Here is an 8,103-nt window from a genome sequence, read left to right as displayed (position 1 = left end):
GTGCCACCCTTCAGATAAGATGAAAACTGAAGCCCTGACTCTTCATGGTCATTAAAAATCCCAGGGAGTTTCTCAAAAAGTGGGAGGAGTTTATCCCGGTGTCCTGGCCAAATTTCCCCTCGGCCTTTACCAATCATGGCCTCCTAATAATCCCCATCTATGAATTGGCTATGAATTGTTCTCCTCCTCACTGATGTGAGCTATTATTTTTGAGTTCTTCTGTTGCCATAGATACTCCTTCCTCTTCTATGCTAATACTGTTTAATCCATAACTTTGTTCTTCTGCTGCTGACTTGAAGTACTCATTCAGCACATCAGCTATTTCCTTTTTATTGTCTGGAAATTTCTCATTATTGTCCCTAATGCATTTTGCTTCATTCTTTAAAGTTAATTTTATCTTTTTATTATTTATTTTAGTCTCCATGGCAATATTCCTCCTCATCTCTCTCTTGTTAAGCCATTGGGGATATTATGGGTTTAGCTTTTGCTCCACTCACCCTAACCAAAGACATGGTACTGGACAAGACAAATATCGATGGTAAGATTTTGAAATATTATAAATTGTTCTCTAATAAAAGCCACTGCTGGAACACAGTGCAACATGATTACTAAATATCTTTTTTGTAGTTTCATTTCTTAGTATGAAGCATTTTTAGCAGCAGTAGCATAACCAATCTTTCTAATTTCTTGAAGGAGTAAGGTTACATTATTTACATTTCATTTTAAATTTATTAAGAGAGGTGAAACAAGCTTCCTTTTTGACAAGAATGCTTATCCTGATCTGAAAAACGTAATGGTTTCAGTCTGTCTTCAGGTTATACCAGAAAAGTATTTCTTTCATGGCATGAGTACAGTAGCTGTCACATTTTGTGGGCTCTATTATGTAAAGAAATTCCATTTGTAAGGAGAACATACAAAGAATAAAAATATTTTCTGAAATACGTATTGTCAAAACTTTAACTCACCTAACTGAGAAATGACCACATATTAAGAATTTTATTTTGAACGGTTAATGTATATATTTTACCCTTTCAAGTGTCCTAGATCTGACACAGGATGGCAGTATAGCTACACTGTTTAATAAAGGATGCACCTTTGAATACAAGCTTCCCTGCTGCGTGTGTAACTCAAATCACACCAAAAACTGCAAGTAACTCTACTGTTTAACAAGATGATGACAAAAAAACTGTGCGTTTCTTAACCTTGTAGCCAGATTTCAACACTCAGTATTTTCCTCATGCCCATAATAGCATTTGCAAACTACATGGTTAATTTGTTGAGAACAGGGGACAGTTTTTATACACAGGGTTGAGGGAATCTAGCACAAGCTGTCAAGCCATGGTGTCAAGTTGACAAAGTGGGCTCTTCCAGGTGAAAGCTGGATGAGATCCCTGGAACTCTTAGATACTAGCAAGCAAACAGGCTAGATGGAATGGCATACACTCATTTATATCCTCTCTTTCATGTTCTGATGACACAAAATCAAAGGCTTTGCCCAGCCTTTAGTGTAGGAGTAGGAATGAAGGAATATAGGAGTATGCAGCTTGACAATAAATGAACTACTGCTTTTCCACTCCAGCTCTTTTTTCACTAGTGTTTGTCTTTTCCAGCGGTTAAGTGGTTTGGCCTGGCAAATGAGGACCTATATGTGCTATTTTCTGAATTGAAAATCAATAAGACCTTTGACAGGCAGGCACATGACAGGTCCAAGCATTTGTCTTCCATGTGCAGGGTGTGGAAGGCATGAGTCAATCTTTCTGCAGGACTGAAAAAGTGGTCAGTGGTGTACCTTGTATTGAATTAGATGTCAGCTACACAGTGAACTCCATTATTTCTCAACTCCTTAAAAAAAAACATCAGCACAAAAGGTGGTTTCCCATGAGTTTAATTTTTCTCCAGGCATCACGGAAATGAATTACAGCTTCGTCTGATGTCTTCTGCGCACTGTATTGTATTGACAGATTAGTTGCAGAGGGCAATTAATGTCCTTTTGCCTCCCTCAACTGGATTCTGATTTCTGGAAGGATGAAAGCTTCATATCTGAAGCTACATATCCAAACCTATTAATTCTGCAATTATGCACTCCTGTTAACATGAATGAGTTAGGAATTCTTAATTCAACTTCAAAGTCAAGTTACACTCTGGCATTAAAAAGATGCTTCAAAGAGGACAGTGTTCATTTTAGAATTGTGGAAATGTCTATCCTTTTACAGCAGGCCTTTCTCAGGCCTTAAACAAACATTCAAGCCTGTTCTGGAATTCTTACTCATGATGATGATTTAGCTCATTGTTTTATCTGAGATGATTATAATGAGCAGAGTTTAAAGAAAGTTCCTGTAAAAGCGTACATACCAGTAGTGCAAAACTTGCATTGTTGTAAACCAAAACAAATGGTCACTGCTAGTGCAAATACATGCTGTTTATTAGTTGAAAGTAAGTTATATTTCAAGTTATAGTGTATACAAAGAAAAAACACAAGACAGAGCTCTTACAGGAGATACAGGGATGTGCCGTCAGATTTACAGCTGCAGTCCCAACAGGTGGGAAAAGATGGCACAGTCCAGAGGTGCCCCAAATCTGGTTCCCCACTGAGTTACAGGGGTGAAGAATAAAGAGCAAAAGAGGCTCAGCAGTGAGGGGGAGAAACAACTAAATATCCAGACTACAGTATGTACAGGAGAGGCCAGATACTGGTGAGAGGAGGGGCTGCCATAGGTAATAGACTGTTGTGCTCTTGGCACTGCTTAAAGTTAACTAAGAATCCAATTAACCAAGTTCTCTTGTTAATTACTATCATTAATCAAAGTCCTTAGTAAGCCAGTACTAGCAAGAAACCAACTTTGCTCTGTAATTTTCTTCTGTATCAGCCGTTGTCTGTGTAGAGGATGGTATTCAAGCCTTATGCCTCACTTACAGTACTTTGCCGACAGGTCTCTATTTGCCTGTACTAAACCTGGGGACACCGTGCCCTGTGCTCACTTTCCATCATTCCACTATAGCATTTAGAACCTCAAGCTCATCTATCTGAAGGTTTCTAGGGAGAAGGATTATAATGATTAATTTAGAGTTTATTAGGCATATCTCTGTAACTTTAGAAACAAAAGTTGTTGTTTTTTGTCTTGGAACTTTTCTCCAAGGAGCCTGTGAAAATAATAAAAAAAAAACAGTGCTAGTCTGCCTAAATGTTTCAGGATGGCGAAGCCTTAATAAATGGAGTAATAAGTCATGGAAATAAGTACTTTGTGTACTTTCTTCGTCAAATGGGTTTAGCTGAGTCAAGGAGACCCCGAAGACCTCTCAGATCTAATAGAAATCTACAGTATGTGCTTAATAAAATTGGAGACAACTGAAATAGAATTTACAAAAGTTTTCTTTCAGAAGTCTGAAGTAAAACATGATTTAATCATTACCATCATGCCACCATTTGGGAGTTTGTTTCATGCAAAAAAGGTATGGAGATCAGGAAAACACAGGATAAGCCTGAAAGGAAGCACTCTGATTTTGAGTCTGGTCTTCAGCCTCCATACGGTTTGATTTCACGAGGAATGACAGCAGCTGAAAGCTTGGGAGAATTTTGAATCGTTTATTGTGATGTGGAGATTTGGCGTAACCCGCTTGGCTGAGGGCCAACCTCCCGGCCGTTGGACGGGGAGGATAGGACCCCCATGCGACCAATGGGGTAGCTGCAAAGGTGGAGAGGGGGTGGAGGAGGGATGCAGAAAACGAACGAGGAAGAGGAGAGGGTGACGTTTGATATTTATGGAGACCGGTTGCTTACGTCGGGATTAGTGAGAATTGCAGCAGCTGTGTTGAATAAGCGCGGCTGCCTTCATTCCTCCCGAACTTTCATTAAAAACTCCATTAACTATGCATTGATTGCAAATTGTGAGACTTGACCTTGAATGAAAAATGTATTGATAAGCTGTAGGAGGTCTTGCTAATTCAAACATAGGAGACATAGAATCCCATGCAGTCCTCCCTCATTTCATAGTCTAACAATGCAACACAGACATATATTTTTGGAGATTGGGAATTGTAGCATTACACAGACATTTTGAAACACATAGTTAATATAAATGAAATGTGAAATAATACATTCTGTAGTGCAGTTTGAAATAGATCACATCTGCTTTTTGTTTCACAACCTATTTCTTAAATATACAGTATGTACTAGCTGACTTTAAATATATGTGTAAATGCCCCATTTTGTTAAAAACATTTATTTTTTAAAACAAAAATACTTGCCTCCTACACTATGATTTATATAAGGTGAGCCACATCTCATAATATAGATTGAAGTTTGTGCAACCATTCCTTTCACCTTTGAAGCACCAGGCTGAAATTTTTTTTTTTAGCCTGCTTTTCAATATCTTGTGATAAGATAAATAAAAGCAGCATTCTTCAACTGTTTTGGGTTTTTTTTCTTATTACAAAGTTGTTCATTTCATTTAATATTTAACATAAATTCAAGGCAGGCTGAAATTATGCTACATCATTAAGTTCGGGTGGAGTGTAGGAAAGCAGTCTTTAGCCTGTGTCAAGAGTGCAGAGAGCAGACACCTGCAGGAAAAAATGCTATGAATTGAGATAGATGGGTAAAATCTCATCCTCTTCTGGAACACAAATACTAGGAAAAACAGGAATAGACCGAAAGGAATAAAATATAATGAAATATTTTAATGTAAACCTTAGATGTGTGGGTAGATTCATATCTATCACTAACCATAGTTTCTTAAAAATGTGAAGTTAGAATGCTATACAATGAACTAATATCCAGAGTCCAGTTTGGGTTTTGGCTTAGAAGGTTACCTAGTAACTTTTTTATGAAATGATGAAAGGTGACAGTATTCTACCCATTGTTTGTTTTTCCAACAACTAGTGTAATGGTTGTTTGAACAAGTTTATTTTTAAAGGGAAAATAACGCTTGTTGATAGTGAGACAGGATGGTCAGGATTGAGTTTCCTCGAAGATAAAAAGGTATCAGGGTGAATTGACTGTCAAGATTCTTTATCCCAACTACATTGAACTCGTACAGGAATCTCTTCGAAAAGTGTTGCATCCCAGCAGCACCATCTAAGAATCATTCCATAACTGGTAACTGTCCTGAGAGGAGAGTGGAACACGACCAAATCAAAACATTAACAGTTCTGTATTTTGGAGCGTAACATCCTCATTAGAATTTGAAATTGTGCTGTGACCCACAAGGTGCTAGAATTCTGGTTTGTTTCTATTATCCATGACTATGGATTGTTTGTCTTTTTGAATTTTGTAGACATTGTAAAGTAATGGTTCCTTATCTCTGTCTTAAATGAGTTCAGCAGTAAATTTCAGTTGTGACCTTGTGTTCTTGTTTCACTACTGAGTCAAAAAAGAATTGGGCACTGGTTTGAATCATGTACAGTACACCCCTTAGGACTTTGTATAGTTAGATCAAATCTCCTCTCACTCTCCTTTACTCTACATTAAAGAGACTTAGCTCCCTTAACTGTTCCCTACAAAACAATAACCTCAGACTAGGAATTATTCAGATTTTCTTCTTTGAATTCTGTCTCAGTCTATAATATCACTTTTATGGTATTATGAGCAACTCAACACAATATTATGAATTACTTCTTACTAGTGCATCGTAAACCTTAAGCATAACTTCCCTGGATTTAAATATCACATCTTTTAATGCAAAAGTGCTCTTTGCTTTTTGATTGCTTCCCCATACTGTCTTGATGAGGTCGTTGAAGAATCTACCTAGTTACGCAAATCCCTACCATGTGCAGGATCAGCTTTTGTTTTAATTTACCTCTAACGCTCATTTACATAACTTGACCAGAAATAGAAATAGGACTGCTTGATCTATAGCTTCCTGGTTCAGATCTGTTCATTTCATGAAATCAAGAAACATTTGGAATTCTGTGGGTACTGCTTTCAATTCTAAGTGAAATGTTATATGTCATAGCTAGGGGTTTATGAATAGCATCCCTCCCATTTCCTTAAGCAAGAACTCTTTCTAATGTCTTACAATTGTAAACATTTTGTTTCCCACCAAATCGTTTCTTTCCCTCAAATATGACAGCTGCCTCTTTCTTTGCTTGATCTCCCAATGAATTCTTTTGTGCCTCATTCAGGGATGCGAACTAACAACAAGATACAGTATGTACTGTAATTATATGAGACACTTCAGTTCATACTGTTTGACAGTAAGCGCTTCATTCAAGAGGCATTTAGGAAAATATTCAAGATTTGTTTTTTTTTTGCTTTGTGGGAGAAGGAAGCTAATTTTTTTTCTTTTAAAGTCTATCAGTAAACATCTGACGGAAGAATTGAGAAACTCTTATCTGATTTGTGTTCTGTTTAAAGAAAGCTGCTAATTCGTGGTTTGTGAATAGCACTTAGGTTGCACAGGACATAACCAGCAAATGGAGACGGGAAGACATCATTTCACATTCAAAGGAGGTACTTTTCCAATAATGACTGATTGTTTAGAGGCTCCTATCATGTGTTTAATGTTTTTTTTCTACCCCATCATCCAGAGCTGCAGGGACACAAAGGTACCAAACAAATTACCAGTACTCAGACTTCCAGTAGTGTGTAATCAATGATAGAAAAAGTTTAATAAAAGAAACAGAAAAACTGTGCTTGGTCAATATTGCTATAGTAGCTGCTCACATAGCAGGAAACATTATCTATTTGGGTTAGATTTCCAGAACATCCTAGATCAACAAAAAATAATTTCACTTCATGTTTGTTTTTTTGTGAGACTAGTGAGAAAACTGAGATCCACGGGTACTTTACTGCTTGAGAAGCTCTACTACCAACAGCGGAGTCTGGTCTTCAGCAGAGTAAGAACGCCTGAATCAGATGATCTCAGATTAAGAGCTGGACTACACTCTTGCAATGAATTCCAAAGATAATCTGGAGCTAAACTAATCAGTTGCTTTTCTGTAAGTAGGAGAACTTTGAAGTCCAGTCTAAATTTTGCTAGCAACCAGCACAATTTAAAGAAGACTCAAGTTATGTGCTGATTCAAAGTGCTTCCAGTTAGCAAATAAGGTACAGAATTGTGGCATTACTGAGGCCTGTTTTGTGCTTTAGAAGATATTCCAGTATAGTAGTCTAATTGTGATGATATAAAGGCACTATGTCAGCATGGGACAGGCCAAGAAAGGGTCTTTACTGAGCAAAGTTACACAGGTAGAAGAAATCATTGGACAGATAGGTCCATTCGTTTAGCTCAAATGCTACAAGTGTTTAAAAGTTGTGGTTATGTTTTACAAATGGCTAGAGCTGACTGCAATGGCCATGTTTTTGTGTTTTTGAAACACGTTTTAAGTAGAATCATACTGCTATATGTATTGCCCTATTCTCTGATCTAATATGAGATGCCGACAAGCCTTTAGGACAACACTTACAGTGTATAAACACAGTAAATGTCACTGTTCCCTCGTCACATTTACCCCATGGTACCACTGATCAGGGAGGGCATCAGGGTGGTGGTTTTAGAGTTGTGAAATTATATTTTGATGAAATTCCAAGCAGGAGCCCTAAGAATGTTACAATATGCATTTTAAAAACATCACCTCAGCGCCTTCTCAAATTGAAAGCTATATAAAGCTGTAATCATTAGTACAAGAAAGCAATCAGGATAATGACACTATATTTTCTCAGTCTGTTTTTTTCCTCTGGGAGTCACCCACTTATCTGTTTGCCTGATCAAGTGACCTCAGATTCAGTTTGCATCAGGACCAGGAAATTTTCTAGTTCATTAGGCTGATGCAGATGCTCATACACTTGTATGTCAAAGTTATATTTATAAATGTCACTCACAAAAGCACACAAAGGAACCTGCAGCAATAAAAGCATTAAAGGCCCTGTGTGTCTTCAGTATTACATTTTGGGCCAGATTTCACTGAAGACATAAAGGTCAATAAAGACCGTAATTATTCTTCTGAATGGCTTGAGAGTCATGCTATTTATTTAATGGGTACAATAAACTATATGAATTTAATCTGCCTAGGGTTTATAAAAGGTGTTGCACTCAATTTAAAATAATTATATTTCCCATAATAATTTACTTGTGTTGTCTTTCACTACAGGTCCTCTTTGGTAAT

The sequence above is a fragment of the Lepisosteus platostomus genome, chromosome 6, assembly GCF_059453375.1.
Source record: "Lepisosteus platostomus isolate fLepPlt1 chromosome 6, fLepPlt1.hap1, whole genome shotgun sequence".
Taxonomy (NCBI): domain Eukaryota; kingdom Metazoa; phylum Chordata; class Actinopteri; order Semionotiformes; family Lepisosteidae; genus Lepisosteus; species Lepisosteus platostomus.
Note: the sequence above shows the minus strand (reverse complement) of the source record.